Source organism: Leucopleurus acutus (genome assembly GCF_964270905.1).
Source record: "Leucopleurus acutus genome assembly, chromosome: 13".
NCBI lineage: Eukaryota > Metazoa > Chordata > Mammalia > Artiodactyla > Delphinidae > Leucopleurus > Leucopleurus acutus.
The window spans coordinates 35,271,152-35,298,066 of record NC_139155.1 but is presented as its reverse complement, the minus strand read 5'-3'; positions in this window follow the sequence as shown (position 1 = coordinate 35,298,066).

The window sequence follows — 26,915 nt, the reverse complement described above, 5'->3', positions numbered from 1 at the left end:
TAAAGTGAAGTTTTTATACACACACACACAAAAACAATTTTAAAATATTTTGTTTACAAAGTAAGCTCATGTAAATGGATATATTATTTACAGATATGTATTTTTATTTTTATTTTTTCTGAAGCTGTATGTGTATTTTGTGTGATTCTTATACTGTTTCTTTTAATATATATAACATTGTCCAGGACTGAAGGCTTATTTTTCTGTGTAATATTTATATTTATACAGCCTTGACATAGAGACTTAACCATCAGAGTAAGATATGTCACTGAGGTTGCTAGGCAGAGGAAACTTTACTATTGTAAAGGTTCCCAGTAAATTACCAATTATAAGAAGTGAAGTCATACTCTTTTGGTTTATAACATTAAGATGTCCAAAAGGAAACAGAACAGTCAGTAAAACTAGGTGTGAAATTCAGTGTGTGGGATATCTGAATTTGGATACTTTCTAACAGTTTTTTTTTTTTTTTCTCTTTAGCAAAGACATGGCTTGGAGGTTACTTTTTCCTGATGGATATGTCTATACATTATCTACTGAATTTAAGTGTATTTATTGTTTTTGCTGACATTTCTAACTTCTTTAATTGGATTTGTATTATTTTCCTTACTAGCACTTGCAACACCTTCCAATTTATTGTTGCTTCCTGTTTTCATTAGTGTGTGGTTCCCTCCTTCTTCCAGGCCATTAATAAAGGTATTGAATAAAGGCAGCTCTCCCAGCTGCTGATGCCCTCCCCTCAGTGCCTCCCTCAAGATGGACACATTCCCATTCATCATCTCTCTTGGTTTACTGTGGTCCATACAGGGAATGTAACCACATTCTTTTTCAAGTCTATTTTTACTATATTCTGCAATTGCATTCTCATTGCATGTTGGACCTGATATTTTTTTTCCAGCCCCTAAGAATCATTACTAAAATCAAAACTAGTGGAAACCAGGAGATTGGGAAAAGAAACCTACCAGCTTAAAAAGTGTTGGTGTAATTGGTCTTTTTTGCAATGGTTGGGGAAATCTGAAACCAACAAGACTGATGTAATTTGTATCTCAGACACAATAGATAATCTGTGGGGCTGGAACAATCACTTCTGATTCCTAAAGGCTGGAAAAATGCATCAATGGTTAGAGATGTTTATTATTCCCAATAAATGCTCTGGGTCTGACAATTTTTCTTAGTTTAATATACTAATTTCATTTCATAAGAGCAATAAGACACTCCAGGCTGTGCATTTGTTAGGGATTATTGCACTTCTTGGGTGGTTTAAGTCATTCTGCCTTTAGTCTTATGCCATATAACATGACCCAAGGCACCTTATAAATAGCAGAGAAATGCACTACCTGTCACGAGTTCCAGCTTGAATAGCCTTGTAAAGGGACATGGATTATAGAGGTATGATAATAACTATAAAACAGGAGTGGTAATTTAACTGCCTGTGTTGGATAATCCATATGATTAGTATTTTTTTATTTTGTTCTTTTGTGTTTCATTCTACTTAGAATTCTCATTTAGTGAAATCACTGCTCAGCAATACAATGTGCTAATGGGGTTGAAGGAAATTCAAGATCTAATTTAATATTTAAACCTTCTCATTGTTTTGTTTACCAATTAGCTGCTAGAGGTTAGGCTGGAATTAGCTGACATACATGACAAACTCATGGGCTCAGATATCGCAGGTTACCACCATACGTTATAGCAAATATTCTCAGGGCTGAATTTTGAAACTTCATGGAAAAGTAATACCACAGAAGAACACCTTAATGTTTCAATACTACAACTGAAAGAGCAAATGAGCACTACTTGTGTTTCAAAGTTAAAGTTATAAATGTATGATATGTAACTTTATGCCACCAGTAGTAAGATTGCTGTTACTTAGACCATATGGGGATTTGGCATTTTGTAAACCAGCATCTTATTATGTCAGGTGAACATTTTTTGAAGTTTTTTGTTGTTGTTGTTGTTTTTGTTGTATCTAGATATTTGACATAATGGTATTGAAATTTATCCACAGTTTGTTTTCAGTCATTTATTATTTAAATTAAATTTTAATGGGATATAGTTGTTTTACAGTGTTGTGTTAGTTTCTATGTACAGCAAAGTGAATCAGCTATACATATACATATATGCCCCGTTTTTTGTATTTCCTTCCCATTTAGGTCACCACAGAACATTGAGTAGAGTTCCCTGAGCTATACAGTAGGTTCTCATTAGTTATCTATTTTATACATAGTATCAGTAGTGTATATATGGCAATCCCAATCTCCCAATTCATCCTCCCCCTCTTTCCCCGCCTTGGTGTCCATATGTTTGTTCTCTACATCTGTGTCTCTATTTCTTATAAAGGAAATAATGTAGAAATATTTACTGTGAAGAGGTTGACAAGGGTTAATGAGGGAAAATGAGATTAATCAGTATGTGGAATCAGGTCCCTGAGTTTCTAGTTCTTCCTCCTTAGCTGACTTGGGCATTACGCTGACTGCTGTTTGGCTACATTTTCTTCCTCACTTAGATGGAAAAACTGTGAAGTTGGTGTGTATAATACTTAGAAGGAAGGCAATAGATGTATATATTTATGATACATTTCAAATCTATCTATCTACCTATCTACCTACCTAACTACCTATCTAACCATGACAAGTGAATGATTATGGAAGATAATCCACCATCACACACCCCAATGTCCACTCACCCCCATGATACTTAACCGTCATTCCATGTCAGGACAGATATTCATTTTCACATCTTCTCCTCATCTTTCATGAAATGCTATGACTATAGCATAGACTTTGTGAATTACAGCAGTATAAGAAGTCCTAAGAGCTTTCTAAAGCAAGCTTTCATTCATGTAGGAATTCTAACTACCACATGCTGGATGGATTTTCATTCTCTCCTATAATGGACAGCTATGGTTAGAATTTTCTCCTTATATAAAAATATACCTCTTTATAATCTCTCCACATTGGACAAGGTCTGGCCTTTTATACCAACATGAAAACATGCTGTTCAGCTTCTGATTCTAAGTTCCTATGAAGACTAAACTCAATATTTCACTTTTCTTTTGTTACTTTTAATTCAAGACAGGAGGTTCTGCAAGGCACATTGCTAATTGTAGCATGTATGCTTAATGATGAAATTCTCTAGCAACTACAGAATGTTCTGCAAAGCATATTATAGATTAAAGTTTTCCATGTTTCATTCAGTGAAAGGAGAAGAAAGACTGATAACATTGACAATAGCTTCCATTTAAATTCATGTAATAGATCTAATATGGTACTTTGTAGCATTTTGCAGAGCTGTTCATTTTATTTTATCAGGATAGGAGTGGTTATTTTTTAACAAAAGAATAGGATTGAAAGAGTGTATTAAAAAGAGAGTAAGTACCTTGGTATTGATTTTTTATAATATTTCACCCTACTAATATAAAGACGATCATGTACATTATTAGCTCAAAATTCTTAATTTTTAAAAATTTTATTGCTCTTAGAAATTGCAAGCCTGCTGAGGGCTAAAACCAGGCCTAATCACTTATCACTTGTAATATGTCTGCCAACAAAAAAGATATATCCCATCAATCCTAGATAAATTTACTTATCGATTAATAAACTTTCTTCCATAGTATTCTCAATACACAGCTTAAATAAAATTCCCACTCTACCTTCTGGCCACACCACCTTCACACCGAAGATTTATCACCTTATTATAGCCCAGAGTCATTTTTTTCTCTATTTTTGTGTTTTGTAATAATCAATGGTCAGACCATTGTCACCAATTTTTCGTATGTTACATTGTGCAATTAACTGCATTGACACATTGAAGTATTTTTTATGCTTTATATGATTATTTAATGTTTTACTTGTTTGTCTTCATTGACAAACTGGAACTTTATGCCACCAGTAGTAAGATTGCTCTTACAGGTCCTTGCTTTTCCTCAGCCCCTTGCATTGGTTTAGTCAAGTGGCAAAAATACAAGCTACATTTGCACACTGTGACCAGATACATAGGTTGCTCCTTTAATTATTTCCAGCATCCAGGCCATCTGACCTATGGGGCAAGCAAATTTAGAAGCATTGGGACTCACACACAGCATCTTGTGTGCTTAGAACTGTGTATGAGTGAGGTGAAGTGGAAGGTACTGCATCAATAAAGTCTCCTTTCAGAAACTGCACAGTGACAGCCAAAAGTTTTTTTTTTCCACATATATATTTGAATGCTCAGAGAAGATTTTTTAAAAGCCTGAAGAAGAACAGATGTGCTAGAAGTGTGAAATGGATTAACATCAAAGCCCCCTGGGAAAAATCCGAAACATGAAATGCAGGCTCCTGACTGACAAGAGCTATTCAGAGCAAACAAAGCCCGGCAGCGCATTTCAGGCTGTGTCTCTCCCTGAGCTGTGAGAGGCTTGTGTGGCATGTAGAGGTGCAGGGAAGGAACCCTCTCTGAACTTTGAGGAAATGTAGTCTCCGTGTGTGCTGATGTGCAGGAGATGGGAAAGGCAAGGCATACTTTTTTTTTAAAACCATGAAAATACAGGTCTGTTTTGTATATAGGCAGAGAAAGAAGCCATTGGTGTATTTGATACGAAGGGCAGGGGGAAGAACTCCTTGTAGAAAATTTTATTTATGCATCACAATAACTCAAATGTTCAGTATTAATGACTAATTCCTCTGATATTTATAGGCTGGAAATGGTGAATCCCTATTGTCTCTTGTAGTTCTACCATGACCTCACAGAATTTAAAGATTTGGTTTTTCATCTTCATAATTTAACAGTACAAGACAGAGACTAGAAACTACATTATCTTTCTCAACAGTTTCAACCAAGTTCTTTTTGAATAGCAATATTTTTGTAATTAGTTCATTTTGTTTTAAAAGCATGAACATGAGCAATTTACAAAATAAACACGTAAAATCATTGAAAGCTTAGATTTGGAAATTTTGAGTATAGTTTGAATCTTAAAATAATAAAGCAAGTGGAAGAGATGACTTTGGAATTAGAGAGGATTCTGGTTAAAGGATGTTCCACCCTTTCTTGAACTATCACCCCACTTTATGACTATGCTTTAAGTAGTAACCTCAGAAAACTTTAGGATGTATTTGCAAAGTAATTAGCCCTTTGATTCTTCTTTTCAAAACTTTTTCAAATGCGTATAAAACAAAATCATCCCCTGGTATTTGATTGTGTTGCCCATACAATGATATATTCAAAGTTGTGACAAGCCCTCCTTTATGAAGGTTTGATCTTTGAGAGGAATTAAAGTGGGAATCACACCTGTCAGTTGAGATGATTCTTCCTTTCCAACAACTGGGGCCATTTGTGTTTCAGAACGTTGGAAGATGGTGGAAAGTGCCTATCTACTTTGAACCAAGAATCACAGGTATCCCAGCTCATCTACCAGACCTCACATCCACAATGGGAAAAAAAGAAAAAGCTCTGCTCCAATATTTTATATAAAATTTACAATACTAAATAATGAATTGAGTGAAAAAATATTTATTAGGAGTCCATGATGTTTCAGGAAATGTTGGAAAAAAAGAGAATAAAAAATTTAATCATGACTGATGAAGTTCAAGCCACAAATTATCCAAATCAATCATGGTGCATTTATCATACTCTGCTTTGTTAACTGCCTTTTTCCTTTGCATATGACCTGTCTCCCACCAAGTTTTAATTACATTGAGGTAAATATGGTGTGGTAGTTAACAGCCAGTTTGCAGAGCCAGGTACATATGGGTTCATATCCTAGGTTTTCCATTTAATGGCTTTGGCAATCTTTAACAGTGCCTCCATCACTCTATTGCTAATGTCTCTGATTTTCACTTCCTTTATTGTAAAAGGTAAAGAAAAAAAGATTGCTTTATTGATATTATAAATCAAGGTAACAGACATGAAGAACTTAGCACAGTGCTTGGTAGAGACCTGTTAAATAGCAGTATTGCTGGAGGTACACGTTAGAGCTCCTCCCTCCACTCAGTCCACTGGAAGGACTTGCACAGTGTCTACAATGGGGTTGATACCGAATGCTGGTACACTGATTAATTTTAATGTGTCTGTAACTAATTTTTTGAATGTATTGTTAAAAGAAAAAAAAAACTACCTACTCACTTGTAAAATATATAAAGCTGGCTCTACAAGTGGTTGTCAAGAGATGCAACTTGAGATGCATGAAGAGGTCCAAGGGCCTACTTCCTGGAAGTCTGAAAATTTCTTACTCTGCATTTGTTTCCTGGAAGTGTGAAAATTTCATACTCTTTCAAGATAAGCATTTGCAATCTACTTTTTAAAATACTGATATCATTGAGATGGGTAGCTTATTAATTTATTAACTTTTTCTATAACTTAGTTTATCCAAATATTTGAATTTTTAAAAGTCATCTATGGAATCCCTTGGATACAAAACTATTTTATTCATCTTTGCAAGCAGAGTATGTAGAAGAATATACAGTAGGCACTTAGTATTTATTTAAATAGATAAATCCATTCATGGATAAGAAAGCTCTTTTTTAAGCATGCTAGTATGTAAGTTTCAAGTTTGTGTTGGTGGTGGGTGATTGGTGGGTAAAGGGCTACTGAGTTATTAATGGCATCAGAATTCAAGTGAACGAAGCAGAAAACATTTAAAAATATTTTTCCTGCATTATTTTTTTTTCCCTAGACCTCTCCCTGGTGTTATGACATCAAACAGCCACATGGGTAGACTGTAACTAAGGTTTTTCATGACCTACAGAGAAAAATCATAGCCTTACTTATGTTGGAGATGGGGGAGAATTCCTCTCCTGGTCCAGGGTGGTTCTTTTCCACTAGAGAGACTATTGTGCCATGGAGAAACTACCTAGGAGGCTTCAATTGCTTCTTTCCTCTGGGGAAAAAAAGAGAAACATAAGAATCCAATAGAGGTGAGTTATTAGTCAAGTATAAATATTATCTGAAGGTAAAATTTCAAGCTGTAGAGAATATTTGATCTTAAAATTATTTATCTCAAAACTTTTGAAGGAAATCAAAAGAGCTTTGGTGCTTATTTCTCCATGAAAAATCTGTTTTTTTTTGTTTTTTTGTGTGTGAGAAGATTACAATCAAAACATTTCCCCCTTTACTAGACTTGGGTGCCTGCTTGAGGTTACTGTATGGTGTTTACCTAGTATCTTCTGAATTGTTCATGAGTTTTCCACCCACTTGTTCTTTATGAGGGAAGTTACCTTTTACAGAAACAAAAGTTTGGATTACAGTTGTATGCTTTTCTCTGCATGGCTGGGGGTAGGCTAAGTAGTGAGGTGAAATGTCTTTGTCTCTAACTATGGAGACAAGAATGCTGAGACAAGGAAGAAGAGCACAATGAGAATCTCTAAGAATTTAAACCATGGTAATTTCTTATGTTACAGCATTCACATAGCAAGAATTTACCACTGACATTTGAATATATCAACTCAGAAGAAAAAATACAACTATCAATATTCTGTCTATTAAAATTTTAGTGTTGCATTGATGAAAGCAAGGACAGAAGGAAGGAAAAAACATTTCTGGATATTAGTTGGTGACTTGGGCCAGAAAATGACTAAGAACATCTGCCAGGATAGAAGCCCAGAAATAAGAAAGGTGTCAACAAGCCAATAAAAGGAAACTCAAGCAATTAGGCAGCAACATCAGACAGCTATAAGTCAACCAATGAGAAAATATTTCAAAATATAAATGGAGAAAATAATTTGGAAAAATTTGGTGAGTGGGGTTAAGTAGACATTTAAATAGATGTATAATCATTTATACATCTATAGATGTATAATCATTTATACATCTATAGATGTATAATCATTTATACATCTATAGATGTATAATCATATAGATGTATAATCATAACCTCTCACCAGAGAGGTCCACTAGTGGAAAGAGAACCTGGAACCCAACCATGCACTCAATCTTTTGGAAAACACTGATGGCACTTAAGCCATGGGGTTCAAAGTGTGGTCCAAACCTTAAGTGAGTACCAAACAAGGAACACACTGAGTTATTAAAATTGGACATACAATGGGAGTTATTATGAGGCATAAGACAAGGAATCAAGGGCTCAACTGGTGCAGCAGGACTAACAACACACTGATTCAATAATAAACCACTAGGCTGTGGATCCAGCTATTGGATATGTTATTTTTCTATAGACCAACAAATCCCACTCTTTGCAATGGATTCAGCCTATAGATATGGATTTGAGGTTTTCTGAGGTAGATTTCCATGTGAGTCATGAAAGCACTGATGTCAAAGAGAGATGTCTCACATTAAAATCTTCTGAGAGAGCAGGAATTATGATGTGGTCATCAAACAGGCTCTAAGTGCATGAAGTAATTGGCAAGAAGCTCATGCATGAAAGCCATGACTTTTTGTTTAAAAGTGTTATTCTATATGTAAACTATATATAAATAATAAAAACATTATACACATAATCAATTATATATATATTTATATACATACGTAGTCAAGTTTTTTTATTTTTTTTATTTTTTCGGTACGCGGTCCTCTCACTGTTGTAGCCTCTCCTATTACAGAGCACAGGCTCTGGACGCGCAGGCTCAGCAGCCATGGCTCACAGGCCCAGCCACTCTGCGGAATGTGGGATCTTCCCGGACCGGGGCACGAACCCATGTCCCCTGCATTGGCAGACGGACTCTCAACCACTGTGCCACCAGGGAAGCCCCATAGTCAAGTTTTTCATTCAACTTAAGAATAAACTCACAAAACAAATAGAATGGCTCTCTGCGAGAAGAGTGAGTGGACAGAAATAAAGGGGATGTTGTTAAAAGATGTGATGACAAATGTGGCAACTGACAGCTATCAAGTGCCCTAGAGAGAAGACTATACTGTTGCAAGAACAATAGTGAACAATGTTGATTTTGTTCTCTTCTGTTCTCTTTGCTTTAAAAAGCAGGGAAGCTTATAAAACTATTTAGAAAGTTTCCTAGACAACATGGTTACATGTTGGGAGATGTCATGTGCAAGCTTCAATTATCTGACGAAGCCACTTGGACACAACACATAATTTGCAGGAGGTTCTGGATATATGAGAGGCAAATAGAGCTCTAGAGATAAATATCACAGTGAATGAGAAATTAGAATTGTTGGGAAAACACAGAAGTAACATACCTTAGCAGTATTCCTCAACATGGCCTTTCTGAACTAAGAATGAATAATAAAAGGGGGTCTGACAATTCCTGATCCTTCTGTCTTCCTTCAGTTTCCAGCTGAATGGTTGAAAGGCTAGAAGTCTCCTACTTTGTAGAGTTTGCTGCTCAACAGAGATTCACTTAAGTCTTAGATACTGGAGGTTTTATCTGCTTATTTGATGATTGGAATTTTCTGCCTATTATTGATCTCTGCCACTCTTACGAACAACTTAAGTGTCTGACACAAGTGAGTTTATAAAGTAGACCATATTTTTTATCCATTAACTAGCACTTTATGTACTCTCCAAAATCTGTAATGAGCTTCACAGCATTTCCTCAGCAGTAGCACTGCCCAGTGAGGGATCATGTATCAAGGTACTTTCAGTCCATCTGCTGTAAAAGAAATTGACTGTTGATTATATTCTCCCCACCTCCAATTATCAGAGAGTTACCGCTTCTCCCTAATTTTGAAAAGTGGGACATAGTTACAGGGTATTTTTCTTTAATACTTCTGTATCTAACAAATAGGTGTGTTTTGTGATTTTTGATACTTGTTAGATTACGCACATTTACCTGCTTGAGGAAACATACTAGGAAAATTGTAAAACTTCATAGAGAAAGCTCATTAAAACTACCCTAAAATCTTCAAGGCATTTTAAAAATCATCCCTGTATCTAAAGTACAGGAAGAAAAGATGATCAAAGTTTTCAATGTCAGTGAATTACCAGATGTTTTCCTATGTGCTTATGTACATTATCTCATTTAATACTCCCAGGAAACCCTGTGAGGTGCACATGAGTTTGCTATTTACAGTTGAGGAAGCTGCATTGCACTGGTGTTATAATAATTTGAAGGACCAGGATAAGATGCCAATTCCTGGGTCTCTAAAGCCCAGTATTTTTCAGTTATATTAATTAGCACTTTATGTACTCATAATCATGGCATATATTTGTTTGGAAATGTATAGTAATAATGACAGCAACAATAGTGTAAAAGCCAAACAGCTAACATTTATCAAAATTTAACATGTCATAGGACCTTTTCAAGTATGGCTTCATTTAATCAGCAAAACAACTCTGAAAAATATTATTATTATTATATTTTAAAGGAAAAAAATGAAGTGAAGAGAAGGTAAATAATTTGCTCACATTTGCACAAATGCTAGTGATAGGCAGGTATTTAACCCCAAGTCTGATTCCAAAGTTCATGGCCATAATAACTGTGATAAGTGCTTAACTATGGTAAGTGCTTCCAAGTTCATTATTTTATCTGAACCTATAAAACTTTACGAGAGGGGTAGAGTAAGCATCCGTCCACTTTACAGGCAATGAAATGGAAGGTCTAACTTACAGGGAGCCGGTGAGTAGCAGGGCAATGTCTCAAGCTCAGGCCTTCTGATTCCAACCAACACACCTGCTACATGAAGTCACATGATGCTTGTGTAATGGAGAGAACATGTCATGTGCTTTCTGTGAAAGAAGACAGAGTTCCATGCTCTATCCCACAGCTTGCACACGTGAGTCATACTGAGCATCATCAAAAAAGGTAGAGCAAGACTGAAGTAAGTCTCTTCATCTTCTTGAGCCTGATTTCTCAGCCAGCCAAATCAACCTAAAAAAGCTACCTCACAAATGTATTGCTAAGAGTGAAAGAGCTAAGGTATGTGAATGTCCACCTCCAACCTGGGTTTCACAAATTTTGAGGGCTTAACACTATTTTACAGTAAACAAAATACAGTTCTTGTCTTCAAGCTATTTATAATCTGGTTGTGGGGTAAGAGTAGCCCTCATGCAGTAATAGCAAATAATGAAAAGTGTATGATGTCTGTGCAGAAGTTTAACAAAAATGAATACGAATGAAGGATGGTATCGTCAGGCGGACTTTAGGAAGAGATACTGAACTGATTCTTCAGGGCTCAGCTCTGTAATAAAGTGGGATTCCAGGTGAAGGGAATGATTTGCCTCTCTGTGATCCCTGTGGTTTTCCTAATGGGCTACCTTGGAAAAAGGTCTCCAGACCACATTCTTCTATGACTCTTCAAAAGTGTTTTAGGTGTAGACAGAGTAGCTGGTACCTTCAAACTTTGTGTCTTAATTTTCTGAGTTTATTTTTCAGACCTCTGCTAATCCACTGTAAAAATCCACAGACTTCTGGAAAGAGAAATACTGCAAATTCTTACCTAGCACTAACATCTTTGCATGTATAAATTTCTCATTTTGTTTTTCTGTCTATATGTTAACTGAAAGCCAAAGACTAAGGGATATAAATGTTTAAAAGGAATAATGAGGGAACACAGCAGAGGGAGATAACACTGGTTGACAGTTCTAGTAAAGTATTAATATTACTGACAGTTGGGGATTTTAAGAAGGCTTTGGGTATCCACAGGAAAGGGAACCTAAAGGTCTGTTGGTGGCAATGTGGTATCTCATTTCCCAGCTTATTATTTTAGTCCCATCTACTGTGTTTCTTAGGAAACACAGTATTTGCTCAGGAAATACCTAGAATATGAGAGACAAGAAACAACAGATGCAATCCTCATGAGCCCAGGATTCCCGTCCATTTATCAATGTAATTTTCACTTTTCCCAACCCTAGCAATCACCATTTATATAGTCCTTCTTTGACTTGACCTATATAAAGACAAATTACATATGGATGAGATTACTGACACCTTGAAAGCAGAGAGCTCAGTTTCTCCTAAGTGATCACAGCCATAGAGGATGTTGGTACCTAAGGCTCCCATCACCTCAACCCTTGACCTGTTCCAAGCAAGCTGACCAGATGTGAACTAGAAGCACCAGCAGCTATTTGCTTCAGGGTTTTCTCTGCCTGCAAGTGCCCACTCAGTCCTGTGAGAAAGGCATAGGTGAGTTAATGCTTCTTGTGAGATGTCCTAGAGCAAGGACTGATGGGACTACATGGATAAATACCCTGGTTATCACCTTGTGTGGAATACGTCTGATATACACTCTTTTAACCGACTCCCAGTGTTTCCAGTCAGATGAAGAGCCAGCTGCCCAAAGTAATAACATGTTTTTTTTTTGTTTTGTTTTCTTTTTTTGCTTTTTTTAATTGAAGTATAGTTGATTTACAATGTTGTGATAATTTCTACTCTACAGCAAAGTGATTCATTTATATATATGAATATATATATATATATATATATATATATATATATATATATATATATATATACACATCCTCTTTTATATTCTTTTCCATTATGGTTTATCCCAGGATATTGAATATAGTTCCCTGTGCTATACAGTAGGACTGTGTTGTTTATCCATTCTATATGTAATAGTTTGCATCTACTAACCCCAAACTCCCAGTCCATCCCTCAAACATGCTTAATACCACACTGGTTTTCTTCTCTGTTCCTGCCTTACTTCATTCCCTTAACCGTTTCCTGGGATCATCTCCCAAGTAAGCTATTTGCACTGGAATCATCATGTCAGAAAAGAATCCTACTCCTGGTAGAATTTCACATGATGTAGATGAAATGTGTATCACTGGATTCTCTTCAAGACCTGTCAGTTATATTGTAAAACGTAATAACATGACTTCATAGCAATTCATAGTTAAAAAAATCTTTAAAGCCACTTTAAATAAGACTTCATTTCTACCCAAAGAAGCCAAGTAAGAAGCCCATTAATAGTAATGCTTTGCTCTTGTGAATAATTTTGCACTTTCTAAAGCACTTTCCCATATTTAATCATATTTGATCCTCATGACAACCCTGTACAAAATGTAGGGCAAAAGTTAGCTTGAGGGACAATATGGAGTGGTGGAAAGAGTTCTATGAACTGGGAGTCTAGAGACCCAATTCTGTCAGTAATTAGCAGCCCATCCACAGGCAAGGCCTTAACTCTCTCTGGGCCTCGGTGTCCTCATCATGGTGCAGGGCTGGCTGGCAGGATTTCTAAGATTACTGCAAGTATTAACATTCTATGACAACCAAAATACAGAGATGGAGGGTAAGGTATGTGAGTGTGGGTTACCTTCCTTAGGGGCCAACAGTGGTTAGCAGCAGAACCAGGACTAAAAACAAGATCTAATAACTTTAGAGAAAGGGAGCATTAAGTAGCAAATGCTATCAAGTATTGATGAAGAGCCTTTCACATCAGCCACTGAGAGCACATGATGTACTACACATTGTCATAAATCCTGAAGAAAATCCTGCAAGATATGTTTTATTCCCAATATGCAGATTAGGAACCCTAGATTCCAAGTGTTTATGTCACCTGGCCTAGGTCACAAGCTCTCATTGGAGCTCCTGATATTTGAACCCCATTTATATGATTCCAAAAATGTCCTCTTCTGTTAAACAAGTATTTTTGGTTTTGTTTTACCAAAATGCAGGTTTCAAATCACCTGCATCTCTGATTATATTTCCTCATCTTTAAAATGGACATAATTGGGCTTCCGTTGTGGCACAGTGGTTGAGAGTCCACCTGCCGATGCAGGGGACACGGGTTCGTGCCCCGGTCCGGGAAGATCTCACATGCTGTGGAGCGGCTGGGCCCGTGAGCCATGGCCACTGAGTCTGCGCGTCCAGAGCCTGTGCTCCGCAACGGGAGAGGCCACAACAGTAAGAGGCCCGCGTATGGTGAAAACATAAAAATAAAATAAATAAATAAATAAAATTAAATGAGCATAGTTATTCCCTTAGGGTATCTGAGAGGATTAAAAGTGATGAAGGTTTCAAAGTCTTTGGAATATGATTTCTGCTGAGTATATGTTACTGTTCTTCCCTAATCCCTATCAATTTTTCCACCAAAACAGCAAACCCAGCTTCCTACAAAGTCCACAATGGCAGCTTCATACAGCTGAAATCTGCCTCTCTCCTGTATTTATACATGGGTAAGGCTGGGAGATTGAGTGCTACATGAGAAACATGAATATCTTGTGATTTGATTTTTTTGTCCTGTCTCTGTTCTGATTCCAGCCATTAGATTTGTGAAAAAGTCAATGTCTATCTATGGTTCCAAGATTCATATTGTATTTAACTGGTCTGCATTGCCTACTCTTCTCAACATTTTACCCATGAGCTTGCGTGTGCCCACACATATGTATGTATGTATAGGAAGTGTGTATGATGAAGATGATTTCACTCCTCAGAAATTTCAGATTCTGCTAGTAAATACTTCATAATTAGTGGACTATAACTGTACCATAAGGCTAGTAGGACATGTTGCATATGCTAGGGAAATTGCATAATAATTATACTTTAGCTTAAATAATATCAGAAAAATGTTTAAGACTTTTAATTAATAGTTGAAAGATTAATCAATCAATAATTATAGTAATGGTTATAGGGTAGAACTGAGCTTAATTGGAGGGGGCTGGTTAAAGATTAGAATAAACTTTTCAGATTCCTTGTCTTGAAAATATTTTTAAAATGATGGATTTTATCTCATAGAATTAAAAAGAAATGCCAGGATTGTAAATTATGTGTCCTTGGTAACTCGGCCATGAAAAGGAAAACACATGATTGAAGTAAAAGAAATTATTCTATAGTTCAGCCTGTACATCATTATATTGATAATTTGTACAAGTTTGAGATTAATAGAGGAAAATATATATCTGAGGAAGTCTATAGAAAAAGAAAAAAAAAGGAATTGCTTGAGACAGCTTTCTTTGGAAGCTAGTTTCTCAGGGGTGCTCTTTCCATCTCCAAGGGCAAAATGGTTGTATGAATTCAAATGACATTCTTATCAGAGCATTATAGAAATAGAGTCAGTAGAAATCAGACATCTCAAGGAGAAAGTCCCTGTTTATAGAATGGAGATGACCCCTCTCACTTACCTGATCTTTTCTAATCAAATCCAAATGGCAATTGGGACCAATATCAATTCTACCTGAAGATGGTTCATTTCTCTTTGGAGAACAGGTAGGTGATCTCATTTCAGGGTCATCTAATTGATGAGGATGAATCCCACAATGCACGGCCCAGATGGAGATTTACATGCTCAGGTTGGCATGAGTGGTGGTTTTTCAGAGTAGACAGCACCACATTATTGATCTTGCACATGATTCTCAGGAAGCACGCCAAATATAGTCTCAAAATCTCAATACAAGCAAGATTAGTCATACAGGAAGACAACCTCACAGAGTATTTTCAAAAGTCTTTCAGCCCACTAGAAAATCTATTTTGGCTACCAATTGGGGATTGGTTACTTCCACACTTGCCAATGACTTATACCCATTTCTTCTTGTTCCTTGTTCAACTTACTGTGTCCTCTCAACTTAAATGCAGTCCCAGTCATGGCAAGGATTTTGTATGTGAAAACATTTAACTAAATAGCTCATGAGCTTAATCAATAAAAATGCTTATATTTATTATTTATTGTATTTGTCCAAACACATACTGGTCATTGTGGTAGAAGCAAGTAAAGGAAAAGATTGTATATCCCCTCCCTTAACTTCTATAAAGCTAAAATACATTATTGACTGAGAGTGTAATGTAGTGATAGAGCAATGGAATTAAAGTCTAGCACTAATTTACCCATATTTTCTGTTTGGTTTTGGGTAAGTTACCTAAACTATCCTGTCTTCAGTTATTGTATGTCTAAGAAAAGCTTATTCTGATTTTTTTCCCATAGTTCATCACTGCATTGCAATTTTGACACTAACTATCTGGAGTTAGTCCAGGCTTCACAAGTTAAGGGCACAGATCCCCAACAAGTCTGGTCACGAGTTCTGGGGTTTCTGGGCCACCCACACTTTTGACCAACTGGTTACAAATTTGGCAGTCCCCACTACCACCTTGGGTTTGATAATTCACTAGACCAACTCATAGAACTCGGCCAAATACTATTACTTATGATAACAATTCTAATATAAAGGATAAAAATAAGAACCTGTCAAAAGAAGACACCCATACAAGGAGGTATAGGATGGACTTGAATATGGGGCTCTCATGTCCTCTCCCCATGGAATCAGGGCACATCACCCTCCCAGCATATCTCTGTGTTCACAAATCAGGAAGCCCACCTGAGCTTTAGTGTCCAGAGTTTTTATTGATTTTTCCTCACATGGGCATGATTGATTTAATTATTGGCCATGTGATTGAACTCAATATTCAACTATATTTCTCTCTTCAGAGGTTGAAAGTTTGGGTTAATGTCACATAGCTTAAAGCCTCAACCCTCTAATAACATGGCTGGCTTTTCCAGCATGGCCTATCTCCATTCTGAAACTATGTAGGGGCCTATCATGAGTTACCTTTTTTTTTTTTTTTTTTGCAGTACGCAGGCCTCTCACCGCTGTGGCCTCTCCCGCCGCGGAGCACAGGCTCCGGACGCGCAGGCCCAGCAGCCACGGCCCATGGGCCCAGCCGCTCCGCGGCACGCGGGATCCTCCCAGACCGGGGCACGAACCCCGCTCCCCTGCATCGGCAGGCGGACTCTCAACCACTGCGCCACCAGGGAAGCCCCATGAGTTACCTTTTGAACATAAACTAAGGTGTGGCCACAGGGTCACACCACGGATAGCAAAGATACTACTATCACTTACAAAATTCCAAGGAATTCCTGCCCAGGGACCTGGAAAAATGACCGGATAAATTAAATTATTTATTATACAACACCTATAGATTGTGTTCAGTAAAAAATATAATATATGCAATTATGTTTCTTTTACTTTAAATTACTAAGCAACAGTAACATGTCCTGATTTTATTGTTAGAAAATATGAGAACAATGCAATTTTTAATTTTTTAAAAATAAATTTGTTCATTTTATTTATTTATTTTTGGCTGCACTGGGTCTTTGTTGCTGCGCACAGGCTTTCTCTAGTTGCGGAGAGCAGGGGCTACTCTTCATTGCGGTGCATGGTCTTCTCATTGTGGTGGCTCCTCTTGTTGCAGAGCACGGACTCTAGGCACACGGGCTTCTGTAGTTGTGGTGCACAGGCTTAACTGCTCTGCGGCATGTGGAATCTTCCTGGACCAGGGCTCGAACCCGTGTCCCCTGCATTGGTAGGCAGATTCTTAACCACTGCACCACCAAGGAAGTCCACAATTTTTAGTTTTATTCACTGTGATACTATCACTGTGAAATACCACTTAAAATTTCAGAAGAGAGAAATGTCAATGCTGGCTTCAGCAGTCAGAAGAATTTTCATAACTGAGATAGAACTTAAGCTGGGTTTTGAAGGATAAGTATAAATTGCTAGAAAGAAATGATCCCTTATATTCCATGTAACCTGTTGATGCAGTCAAAATAATTTAATGAACGATAAATGTAGTCTTGCTGACTGATCTTTTCACATTTTGATTTATTGCTTTAATGTTTTGAGAACACACAGCTCAAGAGAACCCAAGTGTTTTCCTATAGATGCCCATGAAAACCAACTTATAAGGGAAATAGAGGAACAGCAGCCTTTATACCAAGTGTCCCTTTCCTCCCTCTCCCTCTCACAGAGCACTGATCTCTCTGGTACCTGGATTATGGGGCAAGCCTGGTTCCATTCTAATCTCTATCAATTTCTAGCTTGATAAGTTTATACAAGATATTTGTCCTCTCAGAAACTTGGTTTCTTCACCTGCTAAGTGAAAATAGTACCTGCATGTCTACCTCAAAAGACTATTTTATGATCTAAAAGTGCTTTATAAATTTAACAAACCATCATATTTTAGAATTGAGTTCAAAGGTAGAAATTAGGAAAAGTTGAAAACAGGCAATTCATCTTTAATAGTATTGCTGTCCCTTTCTGCTACCCCCTCTTTCCTTTCAGCAGATATTCCTTCACCTACCCCCTTAGGAGAATTCTATTATTTCAGCTTATATTTCAGGAAGTTCTAAGAATTAGAACTAAGAATTATATTGTTCTACATATGAAGGAGGAGATTAAATATGTATAATTCTATAAACAGGAAACATCACCTGCCAGACAGAGAGTGAGTGACCCTGTACAGATAGGATGACATCTCTATCATTCTGATCTGGAAATCACAGTAGAGAGAGAAGGCAACAGTATAAACAAATAACCATAGTGCATTTCCTACTGTGATAAGTGCTATAAGTGCTATAAGAATGTATACTAAAAGTGCTGTGTATGTTTAAATACAAGAAAAATTAATTCTGACTCAGGGGAGGGTCAGGGCATGATTGGAAAAAGTGATGCTGTGCTTGGTCTTGAAAGACAGGTTGGGTTTGAGAGTCAAAGAAAGGGCTGCAGAAGCATTTAAAATGTAAGTTCTAGCATAAGTGAAGTGCCAGGGGTGGAAGAGCAGGGCACATTCTATGAGTAGTGGGTGGAGTGTCAAAGCCAGAATGTGAGAAATTTGGGATGAAACACTGAGAAGGTCCATCACATGGAGAAATGCACAGCAGGTGTGTGTACAGGGAGGAGGCTGCTGATTACATCTTTGTTTTAGAACTACCACCCTTACTCTGGTGGAAGAGTTGAGAAACTCAAGTTTCTCATGCACAGGAGAAACTCAAGTTATGGAGTCTAAGAAACATTTCAGGGAGTGACTGGTAACATGATTTTTACTGTGGTATTCCTATGTGACACGCTATGCTCAAAACCTACTAAATGTGTTATTACCTTAAATTGCTGAAACAACATTATAAAATAAATACTCTTGTCATCTGTGTTTCATAGACAAGGAAGATGGGAGCCCAGGGACTTATGTAAATTGAGCAAAGTGGTACCAGGACATTTGGCTCCAGATTTATGTTTCTTAAACACCACAAGTTGACCAGGGTCCAAGCAAACAAAAAAATAGAGAAGGGAGAGATCTGTGCTTGACTGAGAGAAATTTCAGAACTATGATGCTCTGTACTTTTGAGTTCAAGTGAATGGTGATGCTAAAGGAATAGGAGGAGTAGAAGGGAAGATAAAGAGTATGGCTTGGGCTTCCCTGGTGGCACAGTGGTTGAGAGTCCGCCTGCCAGTGCAGAGGACACGGGTTCGTGCCCCGGTCCGGAAGGATCCCACATGCCGGGGAGCGGCTGGGCCCATGAGCCATGGCCGCTGAGCCTGTGCGTCCGGAGCCTGTGCCCCGCAACGGGAGAGGCCACAACAGTGATGAGGCCCGCTTATCGCATTTAAAAAAAAAAAAAAAAAAAAAAGAGTATGGCTTTAACTTGGTGAATTTTTGACCTATGTAGAATGTGCATAGATATTTAAGAGTCATTAACTTTCAATGAAAGTTGAAACCATGGAAATTCATGAACTTGCCAAGAAAGAGAATGTATCACAAAGGAAGAGAAGTCAGTTACCTGAAGAATTTTACATCAGTGAGGAATGTGTGGAGCCAATAGTTTGGATATCCCCTCTAATGATGAGTGCAATTTCTTTCCCAATGACTTTGCATTGGTTAGAAGTTGATTGACATCTGCTTTCACCACAGTCCAGAGTTTTGACAGCCACTTCTCACAGAACTCACCACTACAAATGAGACTAAGAGTCCATGGCCAAAAGCCTAGGACTGTTGGGAGACACTTAATTACCTTAAAATCTCTACAGCCTGGGGAACATAATGGTTAATGGGGTAATCAGATGGAAGGTGTGGAATTTTAAATAGTAGACTGTGTCACTTAGAGTAGATTGTTTTTCCATTGGAGATGATAAAATGCTAGTGCATAAATGGTGACTGGAGCATAGCTTCAGCATTCATAAATCAATAATTGATAAAATGTACTCATGCATAGCTAAGTAGACTTTGTCTGGTAGGTTAAATAAACTGGTAATTGTATACTGCAGGGCTCAGGGGAATTATAGGTAGGGTTTTATTCACCAAAAAGAACTAGAGCTGGGTATTTCTTTATAAAAACCTGTCTGATTTGTTGGGTATCCCTAAGATTTTTATGGCTGTCAGCTACATATGTTAGGTGTATATTGGAAAGATGCTAAGGCTGCTTCCCAGGTGGAAGTATTAAATAGGTTGAGGAATTTTCCTCAGCTTCCTTAGGATCAAGCAGTTTTTCAAAGTTGAAGGTCTTCTAGTCTTTGGAGAGCACTGTCATATTTCCTGGCAAGAAAAAAAAGGAAAGAGGAGCACTTGGAAGGCTAGTCTAAAGTAGCAGATTGACCAGGAGCAAAGTTGTGATTTTGGAAACCCTGAAATAAAGCAGACTACCAGAATTGTGAACCTAGTAAGGGACTTTCTGATCATACTTCCTGGTACCTTCTCTACCTGGAGGCCTCTGCGGCACCCTGGATAAAATATTGGGTCATTATTGACATGTTGGCAAGTGTCACAATAGAAATGTTACATGGGACAACCATGGGAAGGCTCTGACAGTTCAAGGGAAAGTGTAAAGGTACAGTATCACCACTTCTAATCTTCTGTAGTGTGTGAAGACCATTTCTAGACTATATTAAAATCACTTTTGAAAAATAAAGTAAACATGTGACACATTTCCTGATTTATTCTTTCATTGTCTATGTTTATCTTTTATATGAATTCTTCCCCAATTAACCACACCAATGGATAAAAATGTCCCGTGTGCTGAATCCTTGTAATTGCCACAATCTTCATCACAGGGTCCTTGAATATTTGTGTGTACAGATCTCTTAAAGATCATATAAATAAATACCATTTCCAAGGTTCAAAAGCTGAAAACAAGACACTAGAAAGAGATTCCTCCAACTCAAATAATTTGTTAGTCTGAAGATCCAGCTCTGTTACTAACATAGACAAATCAGAAGAATGAAATGGTGTGACCTGGGCAGAGAACAATGGGTGGTGTGAGATGGTTAGGCAGGAGTGCAGGAAGCATGGGAGGACATGGGCTGTAGCAAGCAGAGTCTGAAAGGATTGGCAAGCACACTAAAGAACTGGGCTTAGTAGGTTCGGGAGAACATGCACAAATACTAATTGGGTAAAACTTGGTCAGATACAAATTTCAGAAACATAATTCTGGAGACAGTGGGAAAGATGGGATCAGAGGTCTTAGTTATGAAGGTAATTAAATATTCTTGGTGAGTAATAATAAGTTCTGAACTAAGAGAAATATATCATACTTCTCACTATTGAGTCCCTTAAATTATGCCTACTGTAAATATGTTTGTTTTCTTGAGTTAGATTCTAAATTCATTCAGGATGAGGTCATGGTCTTCAATTTAGCACAAAATTTATCATAGGATGGGATTTAGCAGAAGATCATTCAATGTGTTTTGAATGAAACGTGTGAGCACATGTTAGCTTTGGGGTGGTCATATGATAAAATGTACTCAAATCTTATTCTAACACACATCCATGCTTCAATATATACTAAATTCAAAATATTATGTAAGTCACTTAAATTGAGGGAGTTTCAATTTCTTATATTATAAAATATGAGAACTATATTTGATATACTCTAAATTCCTTTCCAACTTTAATGTTCTATCATTATGGTTTTCACAAACTCAGCAAGTAGTCATATTTACTGTCTCCATACGCCTGCTTAAAAAATTCACACTGGTTCACTCCTGTGATATCATCAACCATGGCTTCTACCCCCTTGCCAATTTTATAATTATGATAAAGGAGATTCATGCTGTTCAGAGGCCTTAAGGTTCAAAGTGATTCATATTTTCTAGATATTTCACTGTACTGTAGAGTCCTAAATGGACTCCTCATATTCTAAAGAAATGCATCTGCACAAAGAACATACTTTTCATCCTTCAATTGCATACACCTTGAGAAGAAAATAATGCAATTATCATTTAATTTTTGTAGTCTTTAAAATTTACATTCAATATATTTTGAGTTTTTCAGACTATCTGCAATGAGGTAAAAGTGAGTTAAAACAAAGTGTCTATTTCTATGCATGATTTGTAGATTTTGTAATTAATGTCATTTGTCTGAATCAACATGTTTCTTCCTGAATACTAGAGTCAAAAGACAGCTAGTAAAAGGGGGACTTCAGAGGAAAAGAAAGAATATTTTCTTGTTACTGTGAATGGGCAAGATTAAAATGTTTTGAACATCTCCTGCTGTTCATAGTTCCTTTTTATTATGCAATTATAGAAGAAGAATGGATCAATCTAGAAATACCTTTTTTTTTTCCTGTGGCAAGTTTGCTTTTATGATTGAAAACTGCTCAGGTGGGAGACCAATAGAACTGGGATGTTCTTATTAGTGGGAGGTTGCCCATTTCTGCTGAGAATTGATAAACAGATAACCATTTTTGATAGTCATGTATCTTAGGATCATTCTTTGTAGAATACTCCTGATTTTGACTTACTTTTGAATTACTTTCTATTTTTTTTGGACATTTTAAAAATTATCAGTGAGAATATCAGGCATTAGACAACATGATAGCTATGTGTTTATAAATGATAGAAATTGAAAAAAAATCATAGCTGCAGTTGGATCTTTGTATATGACAGATGAGATTCTGTTGTTGAAGAGCCTGGAAAATAAACAGTAACTTGAGTGAGAGCTCTCAGGGAAAATATTTAATGGGGGTGGGAGACATCGAGGAGGACAGGATTGGGCAAGTCACTTTCATTCTCTCAGGCTTAGTTTTTTCATAAATAAGAAATTTGGGCAAATTTCTTTCTGGCTTTAAAATGTAAATATATACTTTGATGTATGTTTAATGTTTGTGGTAGGTAGAAAAAGACGTGTCCATATTGTAATCCCTGGAGCCTGAAATTATTATTATTAGATTACATGACAAAGGGGATTACAGTTGCATAGAATTATGTTTGCTAATCAGCTGATTTTGAAATAGGAAGATTTTCCTGGATTATCAGAGTAGGCCCACTGTAATCCCAAGGGTCCTTACAAGAGGAAGGGGAATGCAGGAAAGAGAGCCAGAGGGATGGCACCTTGCAGACCTGACTTGCGGTCACTGACTTTGGAGATGAAGAGAGAGAACCACGAGCCAAGGGATGTGAGCAGCCTTTAGAAGCCGAAAAATGCAAGGAAACATTCTTCTCTAGAGTCTCCAGAAAGAAACACAGCCTTGTTGACACTTTGATTTTACACCAGTGAGACCCATTTCAGACTTCTGACCTCCAAAAACCTAAGATATTAAAACCATGCTGCTTTTAAGTCACGAAATTGGTGGTAATTTGCTACAGAATGACCAGGAAATGAATATAATGTTAAAGGATACATCATTCCAAATATGTTGAAGCAGGTTATTTCAAAAACTAAATAAAGGAACTTGAAATGATTAATAACAATTTTGCTTACAAAAATATGTTTTATCACATGATTAGACAATTAATTATATAACTAAATATCATTTTATCTGAAATTTTCTTTTTATTCATCAACATACAAAATTAACAATTCTTAAATATGTCAACACTGGTATACTGGGGAAAAATAGGCACAAAAATCATCCCCCAAATCAGTGGGCTCACTTCTAAAGAAGATGCAATTAATTAGTTTGTAGATAAGTTAGTTAGCTTTTTTTTTTTTTTTTTAATATATTGTTAAACTCCAAACTTTCTACAGGTCACTCAACAACCAAGGAATGATGCAAATAAATTTTTAAAACATACTAAATAAGTCTTTTCTTTCCATAGTTATCATATTTGAGACATAGTTACCATGAATGAAGAGAAATTCATTTTCTCTCACCAAGCCATATCCACTTCTAACAAGTCTTTACAAAATCAATTGTTCATGCCCTTGCTTTCATCCTAATATTGAGATAAACATATACAGTATCAACTGGGTCTGCTGCATGAAATAAAAAATGTCAGGAAGATTGAGAAGGGACAGTAGCCTTGAGACTTTCCAAAGAGCTCCCAAAGGAGTCTCCAAATTTGACATGCTTACCAGATTCATGAAGCTAGGAGTAAAGGAATTCCTGTCTCCATTTCATGGTGGTTAGAGCTCTGGTGCACATGTATGGACAAAGCCTGAAATTAGAATCAGAATCTTACAAATTAGCCCTCAAATTTTACTTGTATATCCTCATCTGTCTTAATATGAGGACAAAAATGACTCCTCACTCACAGAAGTATTGTTTCTAATATCAACTGAAATGCCATAAAAGCAGTTTTTATTTTCATTTATGATAACATCAAAATGAATAAAATACTTAGAAAATGTTTTAACCAAAGTGGCTAAGCTTGTATACTGAAAACTATAAAATGTCACTGAAAGAAATTAAAACATAAATAAATGGGAAAACATACTGCATTTATGAATTGGAAGACTTAATAATGTTAAGATGACAATTCTACCCCAAATGACCTACAGATTTAATGCAATCCCTATCAAAATTCTAACAGCCTTTTCTTGTAGGTTAAAAAACAGAAACTGATCCTGAAGTTCATATGGAGTCTCAAGGCCTTGATTCTAAATAGCCAAAACCATCTTGAAAAAGTAGAAAAACTTGGAGACAACACACTTCCTGTATTCAAAGTTACTGCAAGTTTACAGTAATTAAAACAGTGTGGAACTGGCATCAGGACAGACATAGACACTAGTGGAGTAGAATAAAGGGCCCAGAAAGAAACTCAGATGTATGGTCAACTGATTTTTGGCAAGGGTGCCAAAACCTTTCAATGGGGAAAGGACTGCCTTTTCAATTTATGGTGCTGGAATAACTGGATGTTCAAATAAGCAAAAGAATGAAATCGGACCCTCACCTACATCATATACAAAAATTAACTCAAAATGGATTGAAGACCTAAATGTAAGACGTAAAACTGCAAAACTCTTAGGAGAAAACAGGGGAAACAATTCATGACATCGGGTTTGGTAATGATTTTTTGTATAGGATACCAAAGGCACAGACAACAAAAGGGAAAATAGATCATTGGATTTCAATAAAATTTATAATTTGTGCATCAAAGGACATTATCAAGAGGGAAAAGACAACCCACTGAATGGAATAAAATATTTACAAGTCATATATATGATAAAGCATTAACATTGAATATATAAAGAATTTGTACAGCTCAATAGCAATGACAACAAACAAACTAATTCAAAAATGGACAAAGACTTAAACAGGCATTTATCCAAAGAAGGTATGCAAATGTCTAGTAAGAACCTGAAAAGATATTCAACTTTTACCATCATCAGGGAAATGCAAATCAAAACCACAATAAGATATCATTTCATACACATTGGGATGGCTATTATCTTAAAAAGTGGAAAATATTATTTTAAAAATTGTTAATATGGATATGGAAAAATTGGAATACTCCTGTATTGCTGGTGGGGATGTAAAATGAGGTAGCTGCTGTGAAAAATAGTTTGATGGTTCCTCAAAAAGTTAAGCGTAGAATTATTATATGATCTAACAATTCCACTCCTAGGTACACACCCAAAATAATTGAAAGAGTTAAATTGATACCTTATAACAATTTTTCACAAAGCATTTTTTACAAAGGTCAAAAGGTAGAAACAACCTAGGTGTCCATTGTATACACACAATGAAACATTATTCAGACATATAAATAAATGAAATGCTGATACACGCTACAACGTGAGTGAATTTTGAAAACGTTATACAAAATAAAGTAAGCCAGACACAAAGGGACAAATATTATATGATATCACTTATATAGGTTACTTAGAATAAGCAAATGCATAGAGACACAAAGTAAAAGAGAGGTTATGTGCTGTTAGTGGAAGGGGAAAATTGGGGGTTACTCTTTAATGGGTATAGCATTTCTGTTTGGGATAATGAAAAAGTTTTGGGAATGTATAGTGGTGACGGTTGCACAAAACTGAATTTACTTAATGTCACTGAATTATACACTTAAAAATGGTGACTTTTATGTTACATATATTTTGCAACAATAAAAAAATGCAAAATAAAACCCAGTTTGAATAATAATATAATAACAGAATTAGCTAAAATTTACTATGCATTTAATTTATACCCTGTATATTCTGACTGCTTTACCTGTATTAATTATTTTACCTTTACAATACCAGTATGTGGAAAATTTTCTTATTATTATACCCATTTTCAAAAAGTTGAAACAGAGGTTTAATAACTTGTCTCAGATAACATAATAAGTGTGTGCGGTGGGCAGGAGGACTCAGATTTGAATCCACAAAATATGGCTCTAGATCCATGTTCTTAAGTTGCCTCTTGAATCATCCTAATGCTTCCCAAATTATTGCTTAATTGTAAAAAATTTCAAATAACTGTCTCACAATTTATTCTGAATAAAATATTTTCAGAACCAATAGGGTTTTAGCTATATTTAGTAGGGACATTAGGATTTGGGTCTCAATTCAGGAGTAACTGACTAGGAAAATTTGGCTCTGGATCTCCAGCACTAGCTTTTCCCCCTGCTGTCAGGAAAGGTCTTTGTTGGGGGCAGTAAAATAGCACAGGTGAGATAAAGTGGGGAGTAAGGAAATGGATGATTTTCCCTTGCACCTCCCCTTTACTCCTAGCAATCCTGGGGACGTTGTCTGTAGCCCTAGGACCTTCCAAACATGTCTTCTACAAAGGATGTCTCTGTGGAGTTTTCGGATGAATTGGAGACCAAGTTTGTAAGTATTTACAACTAGTCAAGTCAGAGCTTCTAGAAAAATGGTTCCTGAAGGCAACTGTCTACATGACTCTGCATTTGATAAGCAAATCTTGGCAAAGTAACTTTCCTCCTGGGGGAGTCACTTCTTTATCTTGTAGTAAGAAATTTAATTTTAGAAATCAAATTTTTCTAATCCCAAAACCCTTGATTTAGGATTCCTCACAGGACTTCAGAGGGAGGTGACCCTTCTTGAGAACAGACATGTGCCATATCTGTCTTACAGATGGCTCCTGCATCCTGTGTAATTTGATATTTCTTTCTGTTCTGCAGTTAGGTGGCTCAGATTCTTAATTAAAAGATTCATTTC